Source organism: Apostichopus japonicus, chromosome 12 (genome assembly GCF_037975245.1).
Source record: "Apostichopus japonicus isolate 1M-3 chromosome 12, ASM3797524v1, whole genome shotgun sequence".
Classification (NCBI taxonomy): domain Eukaryota; kingdom Metazoa; phylum Echinodermata; class Holothuroidea; order Aspidochirotida; family Stichopodidae; genus Apostichopus; species Apostichopus japonicus.
Window position 1 is genome coordinate 23,776,452 of NC_092572.1, and position 13,911 is coordinate 23,790,362.

The following is a 13,911-nucleotide window of genomic DNA, read 5'->3' on the forward strand; positions in this document are numbered from 1 at the left end:
AAGGAACATAAAACGGCTTTAACGGAGAGGGGTGGCATAATAAGATGACTATCAAAGGAATAGCGATATACTTTAAATATTAACGCCATTGCCCTCCCTCGCCCTAGCTCCCGTAACCACCAGGGTGTACTCTCGCTAACCTCTGGGTTTTTTAAACACCGGAACAAGAGAGTACGCACCATACAGTTCCACAACAAGTTATAAAAGTGAATCTTCAAAGTAATGTGGTCTCTAGGACTTTGCAAATGATTCACCATGTAAACACTACAGTAGAGAGCCTCCTTATTATTTCAATTTTATTTATCATGACCATGTAAATTATTAGCTATGAGAACCATAAGTTTTTGTTTGTTGTTAAATAAATCTTGCTTCTTTGAAGGTCTAAATTGTCTTAATCGACCAAAGTTCGTACAAAATGTACTTCCCATCAACACACAAAGCAAAGCCCAAACAGCCCCCCCCCCCCAAAAAAAAAAAAAAAAAAAAAAAACCTAGTTGCTATCGTATCTAAAAACTGTTCTACTATTTGCTTTTTATTTACTTTTATGGTTCCTCAAGAGGGAAACCTACGGAGACACTTTTGCCGACCTTGAAAAATTGTGAAGAGGGACCGCAGATTCCATAGCCTGCAATGACTATAACGCGGATCGCAAAGTCGGTAATTACTATTACGGTTAGATTCGTCCAACACGGCAACATACAGAAACGATGCACTCAAAACCAAAGACTTTGTTACTTGGCCAGCAACGGCTAGACCGTCATTTCTTAGAAAGGTTGCTATTACTAGAGTCGTAGGGTCTGCACTGTTTGTTCAATGTTAGAAAAAACATTCAACAGGTAGAATAAAATTATCAAAGACGCATTAAAATGTACTTGGTACTATTAAATAAGTAAATGTTGATCATATTGTGTATTTAATATGTCTTTAAATGTTAAAAACAAGGTTGCGTTGATGCAGAAATTGTTAACCCCTGCACCATAATCCATGTACCTGACGCTTTTTAGGTTAGTACCATTATGTTGACAGGGGTAACGTATTAAAGTTGGCTTTTAATATAATACACAAAAATGGAAATATCCATAACGAAAATAACTGCTTGGAGAAAGTAACATATGAGGAGCACACATATTATACTGTATTTTGAAATTAATTTCTCATTCGACTACTCAAAAATGTATATTACATGCCAACCTTACACATTACGAGTAGACCCATGTGACAAATCGTACGCTGTACAGGTACAGTGCCGCATATAGAGAGAGTTTGGCCAACACGATTTTTGATTGGTCGAGAGATTTAAGCGCTCACTGGACTACACTATATACGGCTCTTGACAGGTAGGACCAACACCGCCGTCACAACCTTTCGGGAAACATTTCATACTTTACTTTTGATCTGAGAAAGTAGAACAAACGGACAGATTAATATTGACTCCTTGACACCAGAATTACACACAAAATCTGAAATTGGAAGGGCGTCCTCTAATTTTCCGAAAAGTTTTTCAAACGTCTGCTGTTGATTTGTGATCATAAACAGGTCGTATGAATTGCGATGGTTAGGCAACAGATATTATACACGCGTATTAAGAGCAGAATAGCAAGAATAGTTAGAGCATGTGGTTGTTGTTCGTGGATTTGTTTGGATTTATCCAATGCAAAATAAGGGAAATCCCAAAACTCTTGACATTGGACAATAACCATACACTGTTACAGATATTAAAGTGGAAACGTGTGGGGGTATTTGGAGATTTTTTTTACAAATATCAATCTTGTTCCGAATTTCAGAGACACTATCTTATCACATGTTTAGCCTTCTGTGTGTTTAGTGCTTTGATTTACAATCCTCAGTACGTCTCCGTGGTTTTAATTTTCATCGGTGTGTTCAGTACTGTGTGTATATATGTATGCCCGTGCATGCAGTGGCAGACGATCGCGACGTCCCATGTAGTACCTTACTGTGATTGATTAGCAAACGAAATAATAACTTAAAGTGCATAAAAAACGTCGACAATGGCCGGACTGTAACCGTATCGTTGTTGATTTTTTAAATTTTGGATTCAAAGAGGACTCTCACGGATTATATCATGACTTAATAAACTTTTTCGCAGATTCTGAAATCGTTCGATCGTGTGATACTGGTAGGTTGGTTATTACTACTTATAATACACTGAAGACTCCAACTTAACATTAAGGCTTTACAAGTAGACTGTACCGGTCCGGTTCTGCCACTATTGGGAACCATTTAAATAGGTAGATGTCTACCTTAAAACCAGGCCTAGCAGTATTCTTGTAGTCTACCAATCCTTTACTGCAAATATGACAGGTAGTTTACCACACTAGTATGTAGTGTAATTTATTTGGCTAGCTATACTGTATGTGTGTGGTTGCCTGTCATCCAGTATTATTTTCAAAGTAATCATAATACTGCTATACTAGCAATTAATAATAATAATAATAATGAAAATATGAGTTTTCAACTGTGAACTATGTCACCATGTTACCATGATAGTAGTTTTACATATTTGTGTCAAATATAAAATAGGGACTAATGAAAGTTATGATTATCTGCTACCATAATGAGATCATCAGTATAATCTAAACCTTATTAAATATTGAAATTAAAGTATCGCAAATGAACTTTTATGAGAAATGGCCTAGAAAGTTTTGATCTTGTGAAAAATATTTGTGTTGTGTATTTGTGTACCAAGAGGCAAGACGGACTCATTATATGCCTGGTGATTTAACTAAGTACTAGTTAGAAATGCAATGATTACAGGAAAATTATACTTATAAAGAAGTTCTACAGACTAAATCTACTACTGACTAACACTGACTTGGTCAGTAGAAATATACTGTATAAATAAAATATATAGATATTAAGATATATATGAGTCCCTAATTTTTTATTACAAAGTTGAAAAATATTTTGAAAGGGCTCTTTATTCAGGCAAGGTCATTTGTATATAGATTTATCTGTACAGACTGTTACACAAGGGTACAGTAGTGTACATCAACACACTCTATGTTACTTAGGGCATCATGCATATTCAGTGATATTATAATAAGTTCCAACCTGCAGTAAGTAGATGATTACCATGCTTCGTAACTCACCTTTCTTCCAAGTTAAACAGTTTATTCAGCTTTAGACTGGTTTCTGTTAAAGCTGATTGTACTTATAAGAATCCATCCCCACCTTTGTGGATTTGATTCAGTTGACTTACTTTGCATTATGAAAACCTGTAAAGCGCTACCATAGAAATGCTGAGAACTTTAAATTGAGCTGTCACACCAGACATAAATTTGTGTACAACTAAATAGAGTTTTAAGTGGTATTACTCCATAGGAACAAAGTTTGTTTATCGAAAACAGGTGTATTCAACTGTTTACAAAAGGTGCAATCATCAATGCCCAAAACGTTTCGAGCTCTGTAAGACTGTAGCTGGTGGAAAGATAGCTGAAAACCACCTGTGTTTTGTGGACCTTTGAATATCTCTAAATATTTGGGCAGATTCGGAACAAATTTGACTATTGATTTCTAATTGTTTTCTCGTCCCTAAATTTAATGTTTGCTGCACTCTTCACTCACCTGTCTCTACTCTACTATTGTACTTTCATATGTATCTAGCCTACTTGTGAGATATGGCTCTCCCTGACCAGTGTGAGATATGGCCCTAATTTATTTGAGGTATACAGTACACCTCCCTGTTGTGAGGCATGGTCCTCCCTGTTGTGAGGTATGGTCCTCCCTGTTGTGAGGTATGGTTTTTGTGAGGTATGGTCCTTCTTGTTGTGAGGTATGGTTGTTCCTCTTGTGAGGTAAGTATTTAAGGTGTTAAATATGCTAGGAAATCAGATTATGGTCACCCGCTGATGGTCAAATATTTAAAAGGATTGTCTGGTGGCCCAAAGAAGTTACCTTAAAAAATGATAAATATTTTTCCAAACATGTTGACAAAGTATGAGAACGCTAATGTTGCGTTTGACAGAGAAACGATTTTTTAATCGTTAAGGATGGACATTTCCAATATGATTTGAACAGTACAGAACATGGCGTCATCTACGCTAATGCAGATTGCGACATAACCCACGCTCTGTACCTTACCTACAGTAATCACAACAAAAACCGCGTTTGTATACAGATTAATTTCTTCCTTAATTTTCGGTGAAATTTCTTATAAATTCGATATGTTTTCAAAAACTCCTTAAGCCGCCATATATGTAGTAGATCAGTCACTGTGGTTTCGTAGTCTTTGTGTAACACTTTGTGTAAGTATTAACAGCAGTTGTTAATACATTGCGCTATCCAGCTCCAACTAGAAGAATGTTCGCATGTAGGCTACTCTAACGTTTACAATCGGACAGTTCTGCGAAGCCTAAGCTTCTCAGTACTACATTCTGCTCTGACATCGGATCGGGGAACAGGACACACAACAGCGATATTTTTAAACGGAGTGCGTATTCTAGGTAGCAACCTGTATGCGCGCGTATGTCTGAACTTCAATGCAACTCACGACGATTTGCTCCTCTATCAATTATGGAAGAAGAACCGTGAGAGATGTCCCCGATTGTGGGTACATGAAATAAATGAAAAGCGCGAGGAGCTCGGCGAGTACCACTCTCTGGTAAGAGAACTTTCTAGTAACGAAGACAAGTTCTACAATTACTTTAGAATGAACGAGGACCAGTTTAACCGCATTTTGGACCTAGTACAAGATGACCTCAAAAGACAAGTGACGCAGCTCAGAAAACCAATTTCTGCTCGTCAAAGATTGGCGATTTGTCTCAGGTAAGCAAGCGTTGATATTGCAGTAATGAAGTCTACCTATAAACGGCAACACTTGCCGCTTTGAAAATTAGCTATCTTCTCTGTAGAATAATCTATTCAAGTGACATCAGGGAAGGAAGTAGGTCTTAAAAGACGGGAGATGGAACAGGGCAACAAGGAGGGCTGGATATCTTGGAATTCGGAGTCTACACCTAAACCGGGTGAATTGGCAGCCCTCCTTAAAACTAAATGTGAAACACCATTGTAAACAGCTAATCTGGCACTGTGCCAGACCTTGCTACCATCCAAGTAAAAAAAAAGGGCGGGGCATGCAGGAAATGTGTAGAATGTTTGAAACTGACATGCGGGCGGCGCCAGAGGACGTCAAGCAAAGGCTAGGACCTCCAGGGATAGACCTCATCTGGCTGAAATTTTTTCAATTAAACTGCTGGCTATCCACTATTGAACACATTTAATCTTCATTAAAATCACTGGCCTCACACTTAATGTTCCTTGATTAGTGAAATGACACCTGATAATTTGTTGAGACTAATTCTTAATTGATATGCTTACAAGAATACGACAAAGTTTCATATCAAGTTCATTCGCTCTATTTTCATTCTCTTCATGACTTTTCCACTTGTTTTCAACTTTTACACCATGTTTGCATTAACTTGGCATTTCAAAATCACAAATTATCAAAAGGTGGATCTCATTCATTTAAATTGCAATTGAAATGTGCAAAATGTTCATGCTTGGGTATTAAAATAAAATTCCCACATAAATAATGCCCACATATATAATTTGGAGTGTTAGCTCAGTGGTTAACGCCGGTGCCTTTCAATCATAAGGTCCCCGGTTCGAGTCACTCCCAGATTAATGTATGTCGTCCAGTTACAGAGTTGTTGACAATTAACAATTCATAATTATGTACGTTAAATATGAATGTAAGAGACTGACTTCGGTCAGCTTGCGGCTTTGATAAGCCTATGAGGCTTCTTCGCGAGTTCCTGCTTGCAGGAGGATCTAATATACATACATATATCAATGTGGCACTGTCTAATTTTCTAGCCTCTTAGAGAGAGGTGCAAAAGGATACATTGTTGTAGACCATGTGCCTTTCTAGGACATCCTGAAAAATAACATTTGACATTTGGTAAAAGAAATAGTACAACACTCTCTACAACTGGCCAGAATTACTGAATTTCAACCAGAAATCAAATTACTTAATGATTCCCTGCCTTATGGAAAGTAACACCTCTCTTACATAGTTTGGAACTTGTAATACTATTGTTGACCAACGAGGGTTTTACCTGGGTAATCAGACTTACTCAGCCTAAAAGTCTTCTCCCCTTTGGTAAAGAGCTCTATACTTATACTCATGGTTATAACAATGGAAAAATTGGAGGCTGATAAGAGCAAACTTCTTTTACAGTAATACAGGACTGTACAAATACCTCTCAGTTAAAATATTGACAACTCTGACACAGTACTACAACTTTGTTCTAACAGCACTGTTTTATACATTATTATTATTAAACATTCCTTCACTAGGCCTAACTTCTACAATATCTCCGCCACTGCTAAGGCTTGGCTTGTCAAGTTTGTCGGGAGTGTTTGATTACATTATAAGGTTCGATTCACTGGTCTTAGCGAAAGTAGAATATACAGTTGAAACATGTACTGAGAGCCACTTCCACGAAACGCAACAAACTTCACTTCGAGTTTGACTAGGCTAGTCCTAGGCAGAGTAATTTGGAAAACAAGTTTTCACGAATCCCTCAATAAAACAGTGACTTTGCCTACCATAACCACAAGCTTAGAATGATTGCTTCGTGAAAGGTTGCGAGTGATGTCGAATGTGAGTATCGTTCTCCGCTTGAGAGCAGCAGCAAACAGACGCAATGTTGTTGGTCGGCCCGAGGATGAAGGTCAAAAAAAAAGTATAATAGGCCAATTAATATAATACTAATAGCATGTAGCTCTCGCAATACAATACAATAAAGCCTATTGCATGCTAGGTATAACAAAAGATCAAATACACATGCCAGTTGATTCTATGGGTTTTTCATATCACGAAAACCATTTACTTACCACTCATACCGACATTTCTCCCAATTGAGTCCCGTATGTCTCTTTTCCGGGTAGAATCCTTAAAATTCTTGTCGGTTTTGTCGTACAGTGAAGGATTCAACCTCACAAATTCAACGGCCAGGTCGATAACGCGGAAACGCGGAAACCGCGGAAACCGCGGAAATCGATAAACCGGGTTCGGAAATAGAGATACCGGGTTCGATATCAACGGTTTCCGCGGTTTCCGCGTTATCGACCTTGCTATATAGCAAGGTCGAAAACGCGGAAACGAGAGGAATTTGTCAAGGGAGGGTGACAACGTCTTTTTTTTTGGGCGCATTTCAGCCTATATTCGCCAAAAAGGGGTGCGGGTTTAAAGCTATTTCAGTAAATGTAGGTCGAAAACGCGGAAATCGTACTTTTACAATGGACGAGTTAGATTATTTTGTCAAGGGAGGATAAAGACGTTTTTTGAGCGCATTTCAGCCAATATGCGCCAGGAGGGGTGGGAAAGGGCTAAGGTTTTTTTTTTATACTAAATGCAGGTCGCAAACGCGGAAATGTTTTTGTACACAATGAATGGCGAAACTAGAGGATTTGTCAAGGCGGAGGGTGAAGAGTTTTCGGCGCATTTCAGTCAATATGCGCCAGGAAGGTGATGGAGTTGTAGGCTTTTCCCCTAAATGCAGGTCGAAAACACGGAAATGTTTTTAACAAAGGCGGAACTAGAGGAGTTTGCCAAGGGAGGGAAATGAAGTGTTTTTGGCCGGCGCATTTCAGCCAATATGCGCCAGCAAAGGTGTGGGGATGTGGTTTGAGGCTTTTACACTAAATACAGGTCGAAAACGCGGAAATGTTTTTAACAAAGGCGGAACTAGGGGAGTTTGTCAAGGGAGGGTGAAAAAGTGTTTTGGCGCATTTCAGCTGTAATGCGCCAAGAAGGGGTGGGGTAAAATAATTTATTTTACTAAAAGCCGGTCGAAAACGCGGAATTGTTTTTTACAATGGCGAAACAAGAGAAACTAGGCACGGTGAAGATGTTTTCTGAGCGTATTTCAGCCAATATGCGCCACGAGGGGGTGCGGGAGGGGTGTAGCCTTTTTTAATACTAAATGCAGGTCGAAAACGCGGAAATGTTTTTAACAAAGGGTGAACTAGGGGAGTTCGCTAAGGGAGGGAAATGAAGTGTTTTGGCCGGCGCATGTCAGCCAATATGCGCCAGCAAAGGTCTGGGGAGGTGGGTTGAGGCTGTTACACTAAATACAGGTCGAAAACGCGGAAATGCTTTTTTAACAATGGTGAAACTAGAGGATTTTGTGGTGGTTATTCCAGACATTAATCAAAGAAAATGTGACGTAGTCTATTAATATCAGAGCTTAAGTATTTCGCCATGGCATAAGTCTCAGCATACCGGTTCTTAAGCTAATAATTGAGTAGAGCTTGATATAAGTACTTCATACCCGACGAATCTAAGTGTTTTCTACATAACGATATCTCAAATAACAAACTTAAAAGAAAGAGAGTAAACACAAACGGAGGTACAATGGAAATTTTCTGATATAAACACGTATAGAACTAAAACATTAAGCTTTTTCAAGGTCCCGTAACACTCATTAAAGAAGTAATGATTTAGTGGTAATTTAAATCGGTCAAGCACTCTTTGGACTGGGCAAGACGCATTATGGTACTCTTCTACAATGTCATTAGAGTTCATGTTACCCAATGGTTTGGTGATCCAAGGCGTGCTGCATGGATTAGGGCCCAGAGCGTGTTCGTGGTCCCGTTACACTCATTAAAGAAGTAATGATTTAGTGGTCATTTTAATTGGTCAAGCACTCTTTGGACCGGGCAAGACGCATTACGGTTCCCTTCTACAATGTCTGTAGAGTTCATATGACTCATTGGTTGGGTGGTCCAAGGCGTGCTGGTCTTGATTAGGAGCCAAATGTTTTTCATTCGTTGTCCCGTTACACTAATTTAATAAGTGATTATTTAGTTGTCATTTTAATTGGTCAAGCACTCTTTGGACCGGGCAAGACGCATTATGATATCCTTCTTCATTGTCTAAAGAATTCATATGACCCATTGGTTAGGTGGTCCAAGGCGTGCTAGTCTTGATTAGGGCCTAAAGTGATTTTTCGTCAGGTCCCGTTTCCGTTACATTAATTTAAGAACCGATGATGTAGTGGTCATTTTAGTTGGTCAAGAACTCTTTGGACCGGGCAAGATGCACTATGGTACCCATTTACATTGTCATTAGAGTTCAAGTGACCCAGATAAACCTCTTTTCCACGACCAAATTTTGAACATCTTGTAAGAATGCATTCGTCTTGTCATAAGTGTTACGTCGGTACCATTGTCGAATAAGTTACTGAATAGGTAGCAGTTACTCATTCGCGAACGTCGAACGAGGAACGAGGAATTAGTATCTAACTACACACTGGTATTCCAATACTGGGGAAGATGGCAGGGTTGCCAGTTTTATTGTAACGCAATCGGTCAAATAATTGTAAATGTGACTGTCTTACTTCTAATAGTTCGCAACTTCAAGTTCATACACTTCCTCCGAATCGTCCCCCAAAACATAGGTTTTATGTTTTCTTTTCATAAACGATCAAAAGCTCCTTTGCCGTCCCCTAGCTGTGAAAATTCTCTAGTTCCGCCATTGTACATACGCACCTTTATATATACCGACGGGGTGGCCCAAGAGGGGGAGGGAGAAGCGGGGTAACAGTCCCCTTCCCCTCGTCGGGGAGGTCTAGCCCCCTGGTAGGGGAAATTATGATTTCGTCAGGGAGCAATGAAGAAAAAAATATATTATTGTGTATTTCTTATCATCATAATGATCATTCTATGATAAAGATAAATGTAGGAAAATCAGTCCCCGACAGGTGTCAGCCGCACCGACATACGGGCTTCAAACTTCTCTCATATACCAAAAAAGACACCACAAATTACCGCGCGCTTCGGCAATATTAGATTTATATATACATAGATATGTATCTGTATGTGTAAATATATCTATATATATATATATATATATACATACATATATATGTATGTGTAAGTATATACATACATATATATATATATATATAATTGTTTATTTTTTTATTAATATTACAACGTGCACACAATTGTTTCCGGGGACCTTAGCTCCCGTGTCGGAGAAATCCTGGAACCATCCCTGCATACCAAATGGACGTTAACAAACATTACTGAGTTTTCTGCCTGTATTTAGTGAAAAAAAGCTTCAAGCCCAAACCCTTCTTGGCGCATGTTGGCTGAAATGCGACCAAAACATTTCTTTACATTCCTGCATGCATTTAGAGTATTTCCGTCATTGTTAAAAAAAAAATTCGCGTTTTCGACATGCCTTTAGTGAAAAGACTTCAACCTCACCCCTTTCTGGCGCCTATTTGCTAAAATGCGCCCAAAACACCTTTTCACCCTGTCTTAACAAAATCATCCAGTTGTGAAAAATGTTGTGAAAAAAAAAATTTCCGCGTTTTCGACCTACACTAACTGAAAAAAGTCTCATACCCCCACTCCATCCTTGCGCATATTGGCAAACACTTTTTCCGCGTTTTCGACCTGCATTAAGTGAAAAAGCCTCAACATCCTTCCTCACCCCCTTCAATTTTGGCTGAAATGCGCCGGCCAAAACTCTTCTTTTCCCTCCCTTAGCAAACTCCTCTAGTTCCGCCTTTGCTAAAAACATTTCAGCGTTTTCGACCTCCATTTAGTAAAAAAAAACAGCCTACAACCCCTCACCTTCCTGGCGCATATTGACTGAAATGCGCCGAAAACTCTTAACCTTCCGCCTTGACAAATTCTCTAGTTTCGCCATTCATTGTGTAAAAAAACATTTCCGCGTTTTCGACCGGCATTTAGTGAAACAAAATCTTCTATCCCCACCCCTCCTGGCGCATACTGGCTGAAATGCGCTCAAAAATTTTTTCACCCTCTCTTGACAAAATCATCTAGTTTCGCCATTGTAAAAAAAAAAACATTTCCGCGTTTTCGACCTACACTACCCTCCCTTGACAAAATAATCTAACTCATCCATTGTAAAGTACGATTTCCGCGTTTTCGACCTACATTTACTAGCTTTAAACCCGCACCCCTTTTTGGCGAATATAGGCTGAAATGCGCCCAAAAGACTTCGTCACCCTCCCTTGACAAATTCCTCTCGTTTCCGCGGTTTCCGCGTTTTCGACCTTACTATATAGCAAGGTCGATAACGCGGAAACCGCGGAAACCGTTGATATTGAACCCGGTTTCTCGAATTCCGCGGTTTCCGCGGTTTCCGCGTTTCCGCGTTATCGACCTGGCCCAAATTCAACCAATTTCTCATTTTCCTCGTCCGCCATAATGATTGGTAGCTAGTTACATGGGCGTCAATCTAGGGGGGGACGGGGGGACACGTCCCCCCCCACATTTCGATGGATGGGGGAAACAATATCAAATGTCCCCCCCCCCCCACACATTTGGAAAAAGAGTAGTGTCGTGGCTCTATTTTGTTACGGCTTACACATCTTAGGATTCATATCCTCGAATATCACTCAATGTTGCTGAATGGAGAATTCCACCCAGATCTCGTGAGTTGGTACCCTGAGCTCTCCAACAATCTTAAGCTTAGTCTGCCTTTATTTCGAGGCCAGTTCCATTCGTCGTCGGTTGAAGGGTATAGACAAATATTCAAGTTGATGAATCCAGTGGTACGGGCTATGTTTGGTGAAGCTCTCTTGCGGTTGCTCCTCGTCTCCCCCGCCAGTTCGACGGAAGCCGAGAGATCTTTTAGTGTTTTGAGGCGTTTGAAGACAAGGCTACGGAGCACCATGACTCAACAGAGGCTGAACCATGTGATCGTGCTCCATATTCACCGCGCAGTGACGTCGTTAGAGGGGGTGTGGGTGTGTCTCACCCCAAGCCATGGTAAAACTGACGCTAGTTGGAAAATTGGAGTGCGACAGTCGGAATTTCCGACTGTCGCACTCTAGTTTATCTAGGCCTTTTCATGTAAATTTTTTTTAAAATTTCGGTCAAAATTGACCACGTTTTCCTTGCCACTTTGGGAAATTGTTTCTCGCGATTCTTATACTCCACCGTACAAAACTTCTTATGATTTTGAATACTACAAAAAAATGCCTAATAGAACTACCGTCATAGGCGTAGGAGCCCAATTTGTTTTGTGGGGGGGGGGGGGGGGGTTGTAACGACTTGCCCGAAAAATATAACCAAAATTTTTCGCGCGCTACGCGCGCATCACACATGATCATGTGCATATCATACAGGCATGCATCGGTTTTTACATCGCATGCAAATAGCATACAATCATTTTCCGTCTTATTACCCTTCCGTATTGGTGATAATTGTTGGGTAATAATAATATCAGTATAACCACTGAAAAACACATTGCAAAATCAAAAAAGCTATCAGCATATTGCCCGAATTTCACAAAAATATTTGGTTGGGGTGGGGGGGGGGGCAATAAGTTTTTGAAATGAGTGCCAGTGGGTACAAATGTATCGCAACAAGTTCGTAACAGAAGTGCAGTCGCGAAAGATTGGGTTTTCTGACTGACACTGACCGTATCGTTGACGAGTAGCGGGAGGGTGGGGGGTACAAAGCAGCAGTTGGAATTTTCTGGCTTCAAAACCGATTTTCAGCCACTACACCCCCCCCCCCCCATCATCAGGCCTTAGCTACGTCCCTGTGTACATGGTGGTTACATAGTACGCTCCGACCAGAATTCACCATTAAGTACACACACCTATTGCTTGAACGTCCTCGGAATCAAAGGTGTGAAATCAACAGCAGGTCGTTGGTTAGGTGCGGCCCTGTCAATCTTTCACTCCTAAAATCTGGCCCATTCATTCAAAAGGTTGCCCACCCCTGCAATGGGCCTATATCTGAGGCCCTGGGGTCAGTGGCGTCGTGCCCATTGGGGCCCGGGGGACACAGGCCCCCCCCCCAAAAAAAATCAAAGGTGTCATAAAATTTTGTCATAATTTAAAAAAAAAGTGTTTTCGAAATCGAAAAGTAGACTAAATATTCAATTGCTCTTTGATGGTCGTTGCGGATTTTCCACACACCTCAAAGACGACATATCGGGATTAGTAATGCCATTACCTTTGAATATGTTTGTCCTAAGCTCGCGTTTGATAGAGTCTCAATTAACCTGGAAAATAATCACTTCGTTATCGCGCGTTTTACCTTAGGTTTCGCTACTTTCACTTTCTCTGCCCATGTTTTCAAACGGCATGGCTTTTTCTTCACCCAGTCACCACTTCTCACGGGCATGGGCGGCAAGGACGGCGGAACCGGGGGGCACAGGGGGCACGTGCCCCACTTTTCCCCAGGTTAAAAATGTGCCCATTTTCTACATAAAAATTGAGGTGTCTCAAGTTAGCAAGAGGCCAGGGAACCAGAATAGACACTCGGGAAGGGCCTTTTTTCCGGCCATCTGAGGGGTTTGTAAAACCAAACATTTTGATGGTGGCGCTCCGCTCAGATAGTCGTGCATACAACTTTGCAACTCCTGGCTACGCCTCTGACTCTTAGTGAATTTCTGTGGGTCAAACTCAAAGCTATTTCGAATGGAACAAATTTGTTAAGATATTAACAAGAAATAAACTCTAATTCGGAAGATTCCTACATTAGCAATTAGCATGATTTCGCCTCATTTTGTCTCAAAAGAAAACTTGTTCCTTGTTTCCCAATTTGCACATTGGATATTGCAGTGCTAGTATGCATATTTTCCTTGAAAGGGGGGGGGGGGGGGGGCCTTGATGGAGTGATGTGTGTACACAAATATACACAAATAAGATAATACAATAAGAGTTGTAAAGGGTACTAAATATAAGGCTGCATCAGTCCAATCGAATTGCTGCAAAGTGCCCTTTGATGTCGGTGACCCCCCCCCAGATTAACAGTGCTTCCGCCGCCCTTGATGGGCGGTGATCATGGATCAGCCAACACGAAAATGTTTCGATATCTTAAATGTTGGGCGCTTCTGGGAGACGAGGAATTGGTCAACTTAGGAATAAATGGCGATCACTTCCTTCGAG